Source organism: Phyllostomus hastatus, unplaced genomic scaffold, assembly GCF_019186645.2.
Source record: "Phyllostomus hastatus isolate PE091 unplaced genomic scaffold, TTU_PhHast_1.1 phas_scaffold_200, whole genome shotgun sequence".
Lineage (NCBI taxonomy): Eukaryota > Metazoa > Chordata > Mammalia > Chiroptera > Phyllostomidae > Phyllostomus > Phyllostomus hastatus.
In genome coordinates this window covers 7,426,983-7,442,140 of record NW_025334016.1, presented here as the reverse complement: position 1 = coordinate 7,442,140, position 15,158 = coordinate 7,426,983, and positions in this window count along the sequence as shown.

The following is a 15,158-nucleotide window of genomic DNA, read 5'->3' as shown; positions in this document are numbered from 1 at the left end:
AACTTGAAGATAAATGTAATGTTCAATGTGAAGTTTAGTATATAGCATATTTGGTTAGTACATTGTCTATTGTGAGATTGCACAGAAACATATTTTTGAAAAAAAGTCTTATGTTTATGAACTTTGCAGAACACAATGCCATACTCCATATCATCTTTGGTAAAGAAGGTAGGGTGTAAATAAATGAGAATGTTGAAATGGATTTATTTTCTACATATTTTCACTTAAATCCAAGGAGAGAAATATATTGCTTAGGATTTTTTATGTGGTGGAGTCAAGGCATAATCTGTTGGGTTACAATTTTAAAAACACTGCTATAATATTTGGACATGTGGTGCTAATGAGATGAATTGCAGCTATGAAAACAGTCATACAATAAGACTTCTGGACAAGACAGAGGCATAAGTAGATACACTTTGAAGGAAAAAAAACAAATTTAAAAACAGAAAATAACCAGAACTACCAGAAAATCAAACTGTGTTGAAGTCTGACAACCAAGGAGTTAAAGAAGAAATGTTCATCCAAGCTGGTAGGAGGGGTGGAGACAGACAGACACCCAGGTTGGAGAGGACACATGGCAAAGCAGTGGCTGGAGGACTAGGCAAGTAAGACCACAGCTTGCAGACTGGGCAGTCCCATATCTGCATGCAGAAAAACCAGGAGGAACAACTGGGGGCAGGAAAGATTGCAAAACCCAAGATCCCAGAGTGGAAAAAGAAAGCCTCAAAACTTCTGGAGGCAAAAACCTGTAGGGGTTGTGGTGGTGGGCAAAACTCCAAGTCTCACAGGAGAGTTTGTTACAGAGACCCACAGGGCCCTAGAACATATACAAACCCACCGACCTGGGAATCAGCACCAGAAGGGCCCAATTTGCTTGTGGGTAACAGGGGAAGTGACTGAAAGCCAGCCAAGAGCCCAGCAAGCACCACTATTCCCTTTCAGACACTGCCCACACCTACAGCACCAAAACCCAGCAAAGTGGGTTGCCCACCCTAGCAAATACACAAGGCTCCACCCCTTGCTACACAGCAGGCACACCAAGACAAAGAACTATGGCCCAAATGAAAGAAGAGATCAAAAATCCAAAAATAGAACTAAGCAATGAAGAGATCGCTAGCTAACCTATCAGATGCAAAGTTCAAAATACTGTTAATCAGGATGCTCACAGAAATGGCTGAGTATGTTTGCAAAATACAGAAAAAAAGTGAAGGCTATGCAAAGTGAAATAAAGCAAAGCATACAGGGAACCAACAGTGACAGGAAGGAAACCAGGACTCAAATCAATGGCTTGGAACAGAAGGAAGAAATAAACATTCAACCAGAACAGAATGAAGAAACAAGAATTTAAAAAAAAAATGAGGAGAGGCTAGGAACCTCCAGGACATCTTTAAATGTTTCAACATCCAAATCCTCGGGGTGCCAGAAGGAGAAGAGGAAGAGCAAGAAATTGAAAACTTATTTGAACAAATAATGAAGGAGAACTTCCCCAATCTGGCAAAGGAAATAGACTTCCAGCAGTTCCAGGAAGCTCAGAGTCCCAAAGAAGCTGACTCCAAGGAATGACACACCAAGGCACATATAATTACATTACCCAACATTAAAGAGAAGGAGAGAATCTTCAAAGCAGCAAGAGAAAAGGAGACAGTTACCTACAAAGCAGTGCTCATTAGGCTATCAGTTGATTTCGCTAAAGAAACCTTTCAGGCAAGAAGGGGCTGGAAGTAAGTATTCCAAGTCATGGGAGGCAAGGACCTACATCCAAGATTACTCTATGCAGCAAAGCTATCATTTAGAATGGAAGGGCAGATAAAGTGCTTCCCAGATAAGGTCAAGTTAAAGGAGCTCATCATCACCAAGCCCTTATTATATGAAATGTTAAAGGGACTTTAAGAAAAGATGATAAAATCTATGAACAGTAAAATGACAACAAACTCACAACTATCAACAACTGAACCTAAAACAAAAACAAAAACAAACTAAGCAAACGACTAGAACAGGAACAGAATCAAGAAATGGAAATCACGTGAAGAGTTATCAGCAGGGAGGCAGAGGGAGGAGAATGGGGAAAAGGTACAGGGAATAGGAAGCATAAATTGTAGCTACAAAATAGACAGGTGGAGGTTAAGAATAGTATAGGAAATGGAGAAGCTAAAGAACTTATATGTACATCCCATGGACATGAACTAAGGGGTGGGATGCTAGTGGGAGGAGATGCAGGGTGAAGGGGAATAAAGGAGAGGAAAACATGGAACAACTATAATAACATAATAAAATATACTTAGGAAACAGAAAAAGTCATATAATAAGAAACTGATTTGGGGACAGAGCAAGGGAAGCAGTTCTTGGAAATGACACATAATAAATTGTGACACATCCTGCCATATGACCTTCCCAGAAACAAACTGCTTCTTTTTTTCCAAAATATGCCTTATCTTTCCCTTCCCTGGGAAAAATAAATTCCTTTGAAGTTTGATATAACATGGCTGGGAATGAGCAACTTTATGAATACTCCCTGATTTCCCACTTTGGATTTGGGTGGGGAGAACACTGCCCTTCATTTATTACAAGTGATCTTGGAAATTAAACTTGGTTTGAATTTGTATTGGGAACAATGACTTCCTAATGTTCTAATTAATGCTTCATAATTATTAGAAAGGCGGTGGACTGGAGTGGATAAGCATATGGCTTCTAGAATTAGACTGCTTGGGTTTGAATTCCAGCCTCCTCAGTCACTAACAGGGTGACTTTTGGCAATTTATCTACCTATGCCACAACTCAATTTCCTCATTTGTAAAACAGTGACAATGATAGTAACTTTCATAGGGTTGTTGTGAGAACTAATTTATATATGTAAAATGCTTAAAAGATTACCAAGTACAGAATTTTATCAGCAGGATTATCTTTTAATCCTTAAACTCAAGCTGTATACCTCTCCTTTACTACTTTAATTAAAAAAAACATTTATTCTTTTACTGACTGGCTGATATAGCTGGGTACAAACTAATATGTAGTTAAATAGGAAAATTGCCACAAGTAACACAGTGACTGATGAAGCTGGGGTTCATACCCAAGCAGACTGGTTCCAGAAACCAGTCCCTTATCCACTCCACTTCTGCTTTTCTAATAATTAGGGAAGTTTAGTTAGAGGATTAGGAAATGATTTTTCCCATCTAGAATTTGAGTGATAGCTGCAATTAATCTTATCAGCCTTGTCTTTACATATTACCCCAAAGATTGCATTCCTGTACGAGTTCACAGGTCTAAGCATTCCCCAACACACACAGACTCAAAGGTTATAGTTCCTAAGGGACACTGTCCGTGCCCTACAACTCAGTCTCCTCTAGGTTTATTGATATATAATTTACATAGAATAAAAGTCACCTTTTTAATGTACAGTTCTATTAGTTTTGACAAGGGCACATAGAAACAATCAGTATATTAAAATATAGAACATTTCCATTACCCCTCCAAATTATCATCTATTCCTTTGTAGTCTGCACCCCTTCTCCCATTTTCTACCCTGGTAACTACTAATGTATTTTCTCCTCCTATAGTTTTGGCTTTTCCGGAATGCAATCTAAATGGAATCATATAGTACAGAGCCTTTTAAGTCTGGTTTATTTTACTTAGAATAATATATTTGAGATTTATCCATGTTTTATGTATCAGTAGTTCATTATTTTTACTGATGGATAGTATGCATTTCGTTGTATGAATGTGCACAGTTTTAGAAGTAAGTCTTAGCCCATTACAAAATGACAGTGGGTCTTTTGCATGATTCAAGAATATATAATTCTAAATCAAATAAGGACTATATAAAGTCCCTCAAAAGTAGCAGAGATTCCTGATGTTACCTCACATAATGGGGACTCCTAGGAATTTAAGTCATGGAAACCTATGAAATAGTTACTTGATATTGTTTAGTGTAGTATCCCATCTGTGGTTTCAGTGGGGAGAGGGAAAAGAAGGAAATGTTAGAAAAGGAATCTTAGACACAAATCCTACAGCTGGAGAGATTGTTAATTAGAAGAGAAAGACAAGTACAATAAAATACAAAAGGTAAACAAATTTACTTTAATCAAAGAAGAGTAATAATAATAAAAAGCTCTAGTTTTCTCCTTCCCATCAATGCCCTTTACCAAATAAACAACAAAAGAGCAACCTAAGCTGTATGGGATATGTCAACTGAATGAATGTGATGACCCTCGACTGGTGTGTGCTGTGAGGCAATGCTTATCTTACTCGACTTTGCCATTTCTCCTTTTGCTTCATGGTGCATAATAATTAGTAGGAGCTCACAAAATATCTCTTAAATAAATGTAAAATTTCCTTTTTCAGTAATGTTAACAAATATGGAGTTGTAAGTTTGACCTATGATCTTTTAAAACTCACATATTTCCATGGCTAACCTGGGCTCAGATACAAAAATTTCTGACGTGCTCTTTCAGCTGCATCGTATCACCTTCCTAAGACTTCCCATCTAGTTGATAATTCCTCTTAATAAAGTGGTTGTATACTGATGACTTGATTTTCTCTATTGCCAAAGAAAAGGGATGATGGGAGAAGTCTTTCCAATCAATGCCTACCAATGATTCACCCCAAGTATTTGAAAATATATTACCAGCCTGTTCTGTAAGGCTTATCTCATTAATGATTTTTAGTTATTACCTATTTTATTACCTATTTTGAAAGCAATATATTATCAGTCATTTGACCCTAAAATCTCAGTCTCATAAAAACTTAACTTTCTCCCCATTAGCACATTTTCTAATAGAATAAAATATTATTGCTATAAATGATAATAGTAAGATTAGATTTTAAGTATAAAATTGGGATATTTGTTCAATTTTTACGGGCTTAATTTCCATGACTTGTAAGTATCTGTACACTCAGATTTACTAGTGTGAACTATGACATGTGCAGAAAGAAACATTTCTGGCTCCAGTCATTTCTAAAGGGGCTGCTTACCTTGTCTGCATATTCTGTTCATCTGAGTGGTAATTATTATCATTTGGATCAACCAAGTTCAAATACTTACATATAAGCACATATTGAGAGGATTTTTAGCTAATTTTTTAAAAAATAATAAAGATTAATTGAGAAAAAAACTGAATGTACACCAGGGGGAAGAGAACTATACACAATTAACTCTAACATAAAGATTTACAGAAAATTATAAATAAGTGGAAATTATTTCTTCCTTTCTTCCCACTTTATTCCAAAATGGATTTACCATATTAGTCATAGGAGGTGAAAAGATAGGGCAAGAATCCTAAATATCCAACTCCTCAGCCAGCTGTTGGTGTCATGCAAGGTAGATCCCTGGTACCTCCTGAGCTAGACTGAAACACAAGGATGTGCATTGTGCTTCTGTATGAAGGCCACATTCGAAAGGAGCCTGGTCCAGGTTTCCTTGCTCCTAGATATACTTGATAATCTTGAACCTCAGCATCTTTCCAGTTGATGATAAATAGAGTTAAGAAAGCATTAGTGCAAGGCAAAAGATTTAAAGCAAAATACCTATTCCCTTTAGAAACAAGGCAGAGCTATCCTGCACTGACCACCCATTCAATTAAGAAAGAAAAATCCTCATAAAGCTCATTCAAAAGAGAGTTAAGATATGTCTGTTTTCTAGGGTATCCAACTTGGTAACACAAAGCCTTTCATAGTATCCTTTTGTTCCTCTTTAGAATGTGCGTTACTTTTTTCTTTCACATAGCCTTTTAACATTTCTTCTTTTTTAAATATATTTTATTGATTATGCTATTACAGTTGTCCCATTCCCCCCTTTATTCCTCTTTGCTCTGCACACCCCTTCCCACCCACATTTCCCCCCTTTAGTTCATGTACATGGGTCATACATGGAAGTTATTTGGCTACAACACTTCCTGTACTATTCTTAACCTCCTCCTGTCGATTGTATACCTAATATTTATGCTACTTATCTCTGTCCCTTTTCCCCCTGTCTCCCTCACCCACTCCCCCACTGACCACCCTCCATGTGATTTCCATTTCTTGATTCTGTTCCTGTTCTAGTCGTTTGCTTAGTTTGTTTTTGTTTTTGTTTTAGGTTCAGTTGTTGATAGTTGTGAGTTTGTTGTCATTTTACTGTTCATAGATTTTATCATCTTTTCTTAAAGTCCCTTTAACATTTCATATAATAAGGGCTTGGTGATGATGAGCTCCTTTAACTTGACCTTATCTGGGAAGCACTTTATCTGCCCTTCCATTCTAAATGATAGCTTTGCTGCATAGAGTAATCTTGGATGTAGGTCCTTGCCTCCCATGACTTGGAATACTTACTTCCAGCCCCTTCTTGCCTGAAAGGTTTCTTTAGCGAAATCAACTGATAGCCTAATGAGCACTGCTTTGTAGGTAACTGTCTCCTTTTCTCTTGCTGCTTTGAAGATTCTCTCCTTCTCTTTAATGTTGGGTAATGTAATTATATGTGCCTTGGTGTGTCATTCCTTGGAGTCAGCTTCTTTGGGACTCTGAGCTTCCTGGAACTGCTGGAAGTCTATTTCCTTTGCCAGATTGGGGAAGTTCTCCTTCATTATTTGTTCAAATAAGTTTTCAATTTCTTGCTCTTCCTCTTCTCCTTCTGGCACCCCGAGGATTTGGATGTTGAAACATTTAAAGATGTCCTGGAGGTTCCTAGCCTCTCCTCATTTTTTTTTAAATTCTTGTTTCTTCATTCTGTTCTGGTTGAATGTTTATTTCTTCCTTCTGTTCCAAGCCATTGATTTGAGTCCTGGTTTCCTTCCTGTCACTGTTGGTTCCCTGTATGCTTTGCTTTATTTCACTTTGCATAGCCTTCATTTTTCTACCTGTAATTTGTGATCATACTCAACCATTTCTGTGAGCATCCTGATTAACAGTATTTTAAACTGTGCATCTGATTGGTTGACTATCTCTTCATTGTTTAGCTTTATTTTTTCTGGAGCTTTGATCTCTTCTTTCATTTGGGCCATTTTTTAATTTTTTTGTTTCTGTGCATCTCTTACATGTAAGGGGCAGAGCCTTAAGTGTTCACCAGGGTGGAGCAACCCATGTCACTGAGTTGTGGCACTGTATGTGGAGGAGTCATTAGAGAGGGAACAATGCTGCTTGCTCCACTCTGCTGGTTTTCAGTCACTTACCCCATTACCCCCAATCAAATTGGGGCCTTCTGGTGCTGATCCCATGTGGGTGGGTTTGTGTACATTCTAGGACCCTTTGGGTCTCTCCAAAAATCTCTCCTCTGAAGTTTGGCATTTCTTGCACTGCCTCCTCAACTCCCACAGGTGTTTTCAGTCAGAGGCTTTGAAGCTTTATTTCCCTGCACTGGAACCCTGGGTTTCATGGTCTGTCTCACTCCCCATTTGTTCCTCCTGGTTTATCTGCACACGAACGTGGGACCACCCAATCCACAATCAGCCACCTTGTCAGGTCTTTCAGCTGCTGCCTCGCCTCAAGTCCTCTCCATCCAGCTTCCCATCTCCACCCCTCCTACCGGTCTGGATGAATATTTCTTCTTTAACTCCTTGATTGTTCGACTTCCATACAGTTTGATTTTCTATCAGTTCTGGTTGATTTTTGTTTTTAATGTTTTGTTGTTGTTGTCCTTCTTTTGATTGTGTGAGGAGGCACAGTGAGTCTACCTATGCCTCCATCAGGGCCAGAAGTTCCAAGACCTCTTCTTTTGCATTAATTGTATTGCAACTAATTTGCTATTCTTTGTCTGGTATTTCTTATTTTTTATTTAGATTTATTTTATTTTATTTTGTTTTATTTTAACATTAACTCTCACACTGTGCCCTTCCCTTGTCTTACTCCATTTTGCCTTCCTCCTGTCCTTTCTTATTTTCATTGTAGATCTTATTTTCCCCCACTCTATGCCCTGTTCCTATTTCTTACTCTTTCTATTTCTCCTCCCTCTATCTTATCAAAATCAGTTTTCTTTATCGTAGACATCTCATATTCACTTTTATGTTTTGTATAATATTCTCATTCTCTTTCCACCTTTATTCATCTTTGCTGAGCTGTTGTTGTTATTGATGTACTGTGGTTTTTCTGCAATTTTGTTCTCTTTTGTTCACTATTTTTTCAATTTTATTTCAAACTTCATATGATCCTGAGTATTTCTGTGGTATCCCTTGTGACTCCTTATTCATTTCTGATTTTATTTACTTTGCTTTTATCTATTTTTTTCCTTAGTGAGTCTTATATAATGTTATTAACCAAATGTTACTTCAGTGAGAAAGAGAGAGAGAGAGCACTAAAACCTAATGGCAAAGAAGGGTGACTAGTAACTTACCAACATATGGTAGCAGGGATTTATTGTCCTATCTGAAATAAATAAAGTATTAGAAAAAACACATGAAACAGTGTTAGTTAAGCCATGGACATCTGGCTATACCACAGTGTATTTAAGACAAACCCAGACATACTACATCAAATGTCCCACGTTGAGGAGATTTTGCTAAGAGGCCTTGGAGAACAACATATCTAAAGTTAACAAAAATAGGAAGGAAAATGGTGTTGGAGTAAGAGGGAGCAGATTTGGCTTCCCCCTGCACATGGGAGAGAATCCTGGCTGATCTACAGAGTGGAGGAGCAAGCAACCAACCTACCTCCGCATATGTGAAAATAGAGGACCAAGGATTGTGGTGGAATGGAAAAACCAGTCGGTGAGAGGAGTGCTGCAACACGGTAGGGTTCCAGGGACCAGAGCGGAGTCTGGGCACTTCAGCCCCAGGTCCAGCACCCATTGCCAGGTTTACCACAGAGTCATCCAGAGAAAGCTGGGACAACTGCTACCCCCCCAGCCAAACAGGGTCTGAGTGGCACTGAGAGGAATCCAGTTGCTAGCAAACACACAAGGGCTTTGAGCACCCTCAGAGTCTGCGGACACCGCTGGGACTGGGTCGCACAATGGACCCTGACCCCCATGGTCATCAGTCTGGCTGGAGAGTTGGGCTGTGGGAGAAGCCAGGCCGCGGTGTGGAGCAGGAGGAATTTCTCAAGAGGATGGAGTGAAAAGACAGACACTGTTTTGGGAATTCTCCTACAGCAATCGCCGGCCTCCCCGCCACCCAGTCAGGCAGCAATCCTGAGTTTGCACAGAGCGTTATGCTTGTGTGGAGGACCCTGTGCACCCCCATAGTGCTGGGAAGGGTGAGGCGGTCGGCCAAGGGTGTGTGTGAGGGACAGTGCCACCGCACCCCAGTCCACAGCAGTAACCCTGCAGAAAGACCTGATTCCCACACCCAGGGTGCAGGGCCCAGGGCCATGATAGCTCCCCAGACAGTGTGCACCACTGACCCAGTGCGGATTCTGAAAGAAGAAAAGCCATACCAATCACCCCTCAGCCTGTCACAGCCAGCAAGACCAGAAAAACCAGTTTGGCCACTTTGAAACCAAGAGACTTTTTAATTTAATTCTATTTTTAAAACAATTCTTAATTTTTTAATTTTTATTCTTTTTAATTTCTTCTACATCTCTTTCCTGCTTTCTTGTTTTATTCCTTCCTCCTTTCTTTCCTCCAATTTTATCTCTTCTTCCTTCCTTTGTCTCCCTTTTTTATTTTTATTTTTTAAATACCTACAAGTGAGACAAAAACCAGGATCTATGAAAAGACCAGAGTTGAACCCAAAAAGGGGAATCACAAAAGCTGTGACAATGAGACAAATTTCACTTTGCTATTACAGAGAACCTGCAAGTTATTGCATATTTGTATTATTATTATTTTTCTATTATTCTTATATCTTTTTAAAACAGTATTTTTGTATTCCTCTTTTTTCTGTATAGTATGCTTTGCTAGGCTGGTATATTGTATCACCTGACAGGATTCCCCTGATATCTCTTTCATAGTGTATTGCTAACGTACTGTCCTTCACCTCACCTGTGTCCCATTAGCACACTACTCAAGGTTCTATACTCCTTATTCTCGTTATCTAGATCTCATAGGCTCTGTCATATGATAGTTGCTCTAATAATATTGTAAATACATGCTATTTTGTGCAATTGTAAATACTTCACAACATCCCTCCCAGATCTTAGTCCACTTCAAAATATCCTGAACTCTATTACTGTAGTGGTTAACTCTATTCTTTCACACACTACATCTATTTACTATCCTTTACTATCACCTTACCTCAGAATCTGACCTTCCACAACCTCATTGTTTTCTAGATCCAACTCACAATCCTTCCTTCCCCAACAAGAGTCTTATCTTCTTTCCATCCTTTTTAAAAATAAGCTAGCTGGGTGGAAGACCACAGTTAATACTATACATAGCCAAAGGATCTCCTATCTCTTCTCTTCTGGCTGCTACTGTAAATATCATAGCCTACACTTGCTATCTTAAAGATTTTGCCTTCCCCCTCCAAGGGATCACAAAAAAGGGTAGGTGGAAGCAGTGAACACCAGGATACCCACTGGAAGAGGAAACCCAACAACAAAGGAACCACTAACAGATAACAACAGAAGAAGGTGAAGCAGAGAGTGGAAACCACGCAAATCTCAATCCAGGACTTATCTGGAAATACAAATAAACAGTAGAGACACTACCCAGTACAAACAACTGAACAAGAACAAGAGAGAATCTTCAAAACCTTATACACACAGAAGAACCAGCTTCAACACAACCTGCCCTCACCAGCACAACAAAATACAAGAGGTGGTGGACACAGTGACCCTCATTTAACCAGCTAGTGGGAAGGAACCACCAAAGAAAGACCCAACAACAATCAAAATTCAAAGACAAACACAGAGCCAACTTAAATGACATCCCAAGACCAGTGAGCTCGGCAGATCAAAGAAAATGCACCACTGAAACTCACTGGTATTCTACCACAGAAGTTCACACCACAAACCCAGGGATCCAGAACAGATAAATTTAAGAAGCTGAGGCTAATGAGAAGAGTGTCACAAACAATGGGAAGACAAAGAAACAATCCCAATATGAAAGGAAAGGAGGAAGCCTCAGAAAGAATGCTAAATGAAATAGAGGCAACACAACTGTCAGATATTGAGTTCAAAGCAATGATTTTCAGGAAGCTCAATGAGCTCACAATGAGCTACCAGAAACTACAGGGAAGCTACAGTGATCTCACTGCGAACTATATCAACATGAAAAAGGAAATAGAAACTATCAACAAGGGCGAAGAGGAAATGAAGAATACAATTTCTGAACTAAAGAGCACAGTAGAAGGAATGAAAAGCAGGATTGATGAAGCAGAAGATTGGATCAGCGACCTAGAGGACAAAGTAGAAGAAATCACCCAAAAGGAGCAACAAAAGGAAAAGAGGCCCAGAAAGAATGAAGAGGGATGAAGAGAAATTCAAGATAATATGAAACATTATATTATCATGTATAATAGGGATACCAGAAGGAGAAGAAGAGCAAGGTATCAAAAAACAATTTGAAAAAGTAATGATGGAAAACTTCCCTAATTTGATGAGAGAAAAAGTCACACACATCCAGGAAACACAGACAGTCTCAATTAAGAGGAACCCAAAGAGGCCCACCTCAAGACACATCATAATTAAAATGGCAAAATTTCAACACAAAGAGAGAATATAAAAGGCAGCAAGGGAGAAACAGGAAGTAACATACAAGGGAGACCCAATAAGGCTAACAGCTGACTTCTCAATGGAAACACTCCAAGCCAGAGGAGAATGGCAAGAAATATTCCAGGTAATGAGAACCAGAGGTCTGCAACCAAGGCTACTTTACCCAGCAAGGCTCTCAATCAAGACAGAAGGCCAAATAAGAAGCTTCCCAGACAAAAGAAGTCTAAATGAATACACCTCCACCAAAGCAGCTCTGCAAGAGATGCTAAAGGGCCTGCTTTAAGTAAGAGAGAGAGAGACAGAGGGACAGAGTGAGAGAGAGAGGAACACAGGTACCCAAATTGCAATGAATAACCACCTGTCAGTAATAACCTTAAATGTAAATGGACTAAATGCTCCAATCAAAAGACATAGAATACCTGAATGGATAAGAAAGCATGACCCACACATATGTTGCCTACAAGAGACCCACCTCAGGACAAAAGATATACACAGGCTAAAAGTGAAGGAAACAAATTTTTCAAGGAAATGGACAGGAAAAAAAAAGCCGGGGTAGCAATACTCATATCAGACAAAATAGACTTCAAAAAAGGGCCATAAAAAGAAACCCAGAAGGTCACTTCATAATACTCAAGGGAAGAATCCACCAAGAAGACTTAAACATTGTAAACATATATGCACGCAACACAGGAGAACCCAAATACATAAAGAAAATCTTAGAGAACTTTAAGAAAGGTATTGACAGCAACACAATTATAGTGGGGGATTTCAACACCCCACTGTAAAAAATGCACAGCTTTTCCAAACAAAATATCAACAACGATATTGTGGCATTGAAAAATGCCGTAGAAGAAATGGACTTAACTGACATATATACAAGCCCCGCATCCCAAAGAAGGAAAATACACATTCTTTTCAAATGCATATGGAACATTTTCAAAGATAGACCACATGATAGAACACAAAGCATGCCTCAACAAATTCAAGAAATTTGGCATTATACCAAGCATTTTCTCTGACCACAAAGGACTAAATCTAGAAACCAACCCCAAAGAAAAAAAACAAAAACACTCAAAATCATAGAGATTGAATAGCATGCTATTAAATAATGAATGGGTCAAGAATGAAATAAAGGAAGAAATCCAAAAATTTCTGGAAACAAATGAAAATGAACTCACAACAACCCAAAAGTTATGGGACATAGGCAAGGCAGTCCTGAGAGGGAGGTTTATCACGATACAGGCATACCTAAAAAGGATAGAAACATTTTAAACAAACAACCTAACCCTACGTATACAAAAACTCAAGGAACAACAACAAAGACAGCCCAGAGCAAGCAGAAGGAAGGAAATAACCAGGATCAGAGCATTATTAAATGACATAGAGACTAAAAGTACAATTCTAAGGATCCATGAATCCAGGAGCTGGTCCTTTGAAAAGATAAACAAAATTGACAAACCTTTAAACAGGCCCATAAAGAAAAAAAGAGAAGGTATCCAAATAAACACAATCAGAAATGAAAGAGGAGAGACAACAACTGACACCACACAAATACAAAGGATTATAAGATATTAGTATGAAGAACTCTATGCCAAGAAATTTGAAAACCTAGGTGATATGGACAAATTTCTAGAAAAATATAATCTTCCAAAACTCAATGAAAAAGAAGCAGAAAGCCTGAAGAAACCAATAACAGCAGATGAAATTGAAGCAGTAATCAAAAAACTCCTGACACACAAAAGTCTTGGTCTGGATGGTTTCACAGGAAAAATATACAAAGCATTTAAGGAAGAGCTAACCCCTATCCTCCACAGACTACTCCAAAAAATCCAGAATAATGGAAGTCTCCAAAACTCTTTTTATGAAGTCAGCATTATCCTAATCCCAAAACCAGATAAAAATACCAAAAAGAAAGAAAATTTCAGGCCAATATCACTGATGAACATAGACGCTAAATTCCTCAACAAAATACCGACAAACCGCATCCAACAATACATTAAAAAGATCATACACCATGACCAAGTGGGATTCATCCCAGGGATTCCAAGATAGTTCAATATTTGCAAATCCGTAAATGTAATACATCACATAAACAAAAGCAAAGAGAAAAATCACATGATCATACCAGTAGATGAGGAAAAAGCATTTAATAAGGTACAGCACCCAATTATGATAAAAAACACTCAGCAAAATGGGAATAGAGGGAGCATTCCCCAACATAATAAAGGCCATATATGAGAGACCTACAGGGACATCATAATCAATGGGCAAAAACTAAAATCTTTTCCACTAAGATCAGGAACAAGACAAGGCTGTCCACTTTCACCACTTCTATTCAAAATAGTATTGGAAGTTTTACCCACGGCAATCAGACAAGAAAAGGAAATACAAGGCATCCAAATCGGAAAGGAGGAATAAAAACTGTCATTGTTTGCAGATGACATAATAGTGTATGTAGAAAATCCTGTAGACTCTGCTGAAAAACTGCTTTACCTAATAAATGAATTTGGCAAAACAGTGGGATACAAAGTTAATATTCAGAAATCAAAGGCATTTTTGTATACCAACACTGAAACAGCAGAAGCAGAAATCAAGGAAAAAATCCCATTTGATATAGCAAAAATAAAAATAAAATACCTAGGAATAAATCTAATGAAGGAAGTAAAAGACCTGTATACAGAAATCTACACAACACTGAAGAAAGAAGTTAAGGAAGACACAAACAAATGGAAACATATACCGTGTTCATGGATTGGAAGAATTAAAATGATCAAAATGTCCGTACTACCCAAAGCAATTTACACATTCAATGCAATACCTATTATAGTACCAATGGCATATTTCACAGACATAGAACAAACATTTCAAAAATTTATATGGAACCATAAATGACCCCGAATAGCTGCTGCAATTTTGAGAAAGAAAAGCAAAGTAGGAGGGATCACGATACCTGATATCAAACTATACTACAAGGCCACTGCAATCAAAACAGCCTGGTACTGGCATAAGAACAGACATATGGACCAATGGAACAGAACAGAGAGCCCACAAATAAACCCAAGTCTCTATGGCCAATTAGTATTTCACAAAGGGGGCAGCAACATAAAATGGAGTAAAAACAGTCTCTTCAACAAATGGTGTTGGGAGAATTGGACAGGTACGTGCAAAAAAATGAAACTCGAGCACCAACTTACATCATAAACAAAAATAAATTCAAGGTTGACAAAAGACTTAAATATAAGGCATGTCACCATTAAAGTCCTAGAGGAGAACATAGGCAGAAAAATCTCAGACATCTCACACAGCAACATTTTAACTGATACATCCTGTAGAGCAACGGACATAAAGGAAAGAATAAACAAATGGGAGCTCATCAAAATAGAAAGCTTCTGCACAGCTAAAGAAAACAGTATTAAAATAAAAAGATAACCAACTGTATGGGAAAACATATTTGCCAAAGATACCTCAGACAAGGGTTTAATCTCCAAAATACATAAAGACCTTACATGACTCCACTCTAAGACAAGCCACCCAATTAAAAAAATGGGCAAAGGACTTTAACTGAAACTTCTCCAAGGAGGACATACAGAGATTCCAGAGAC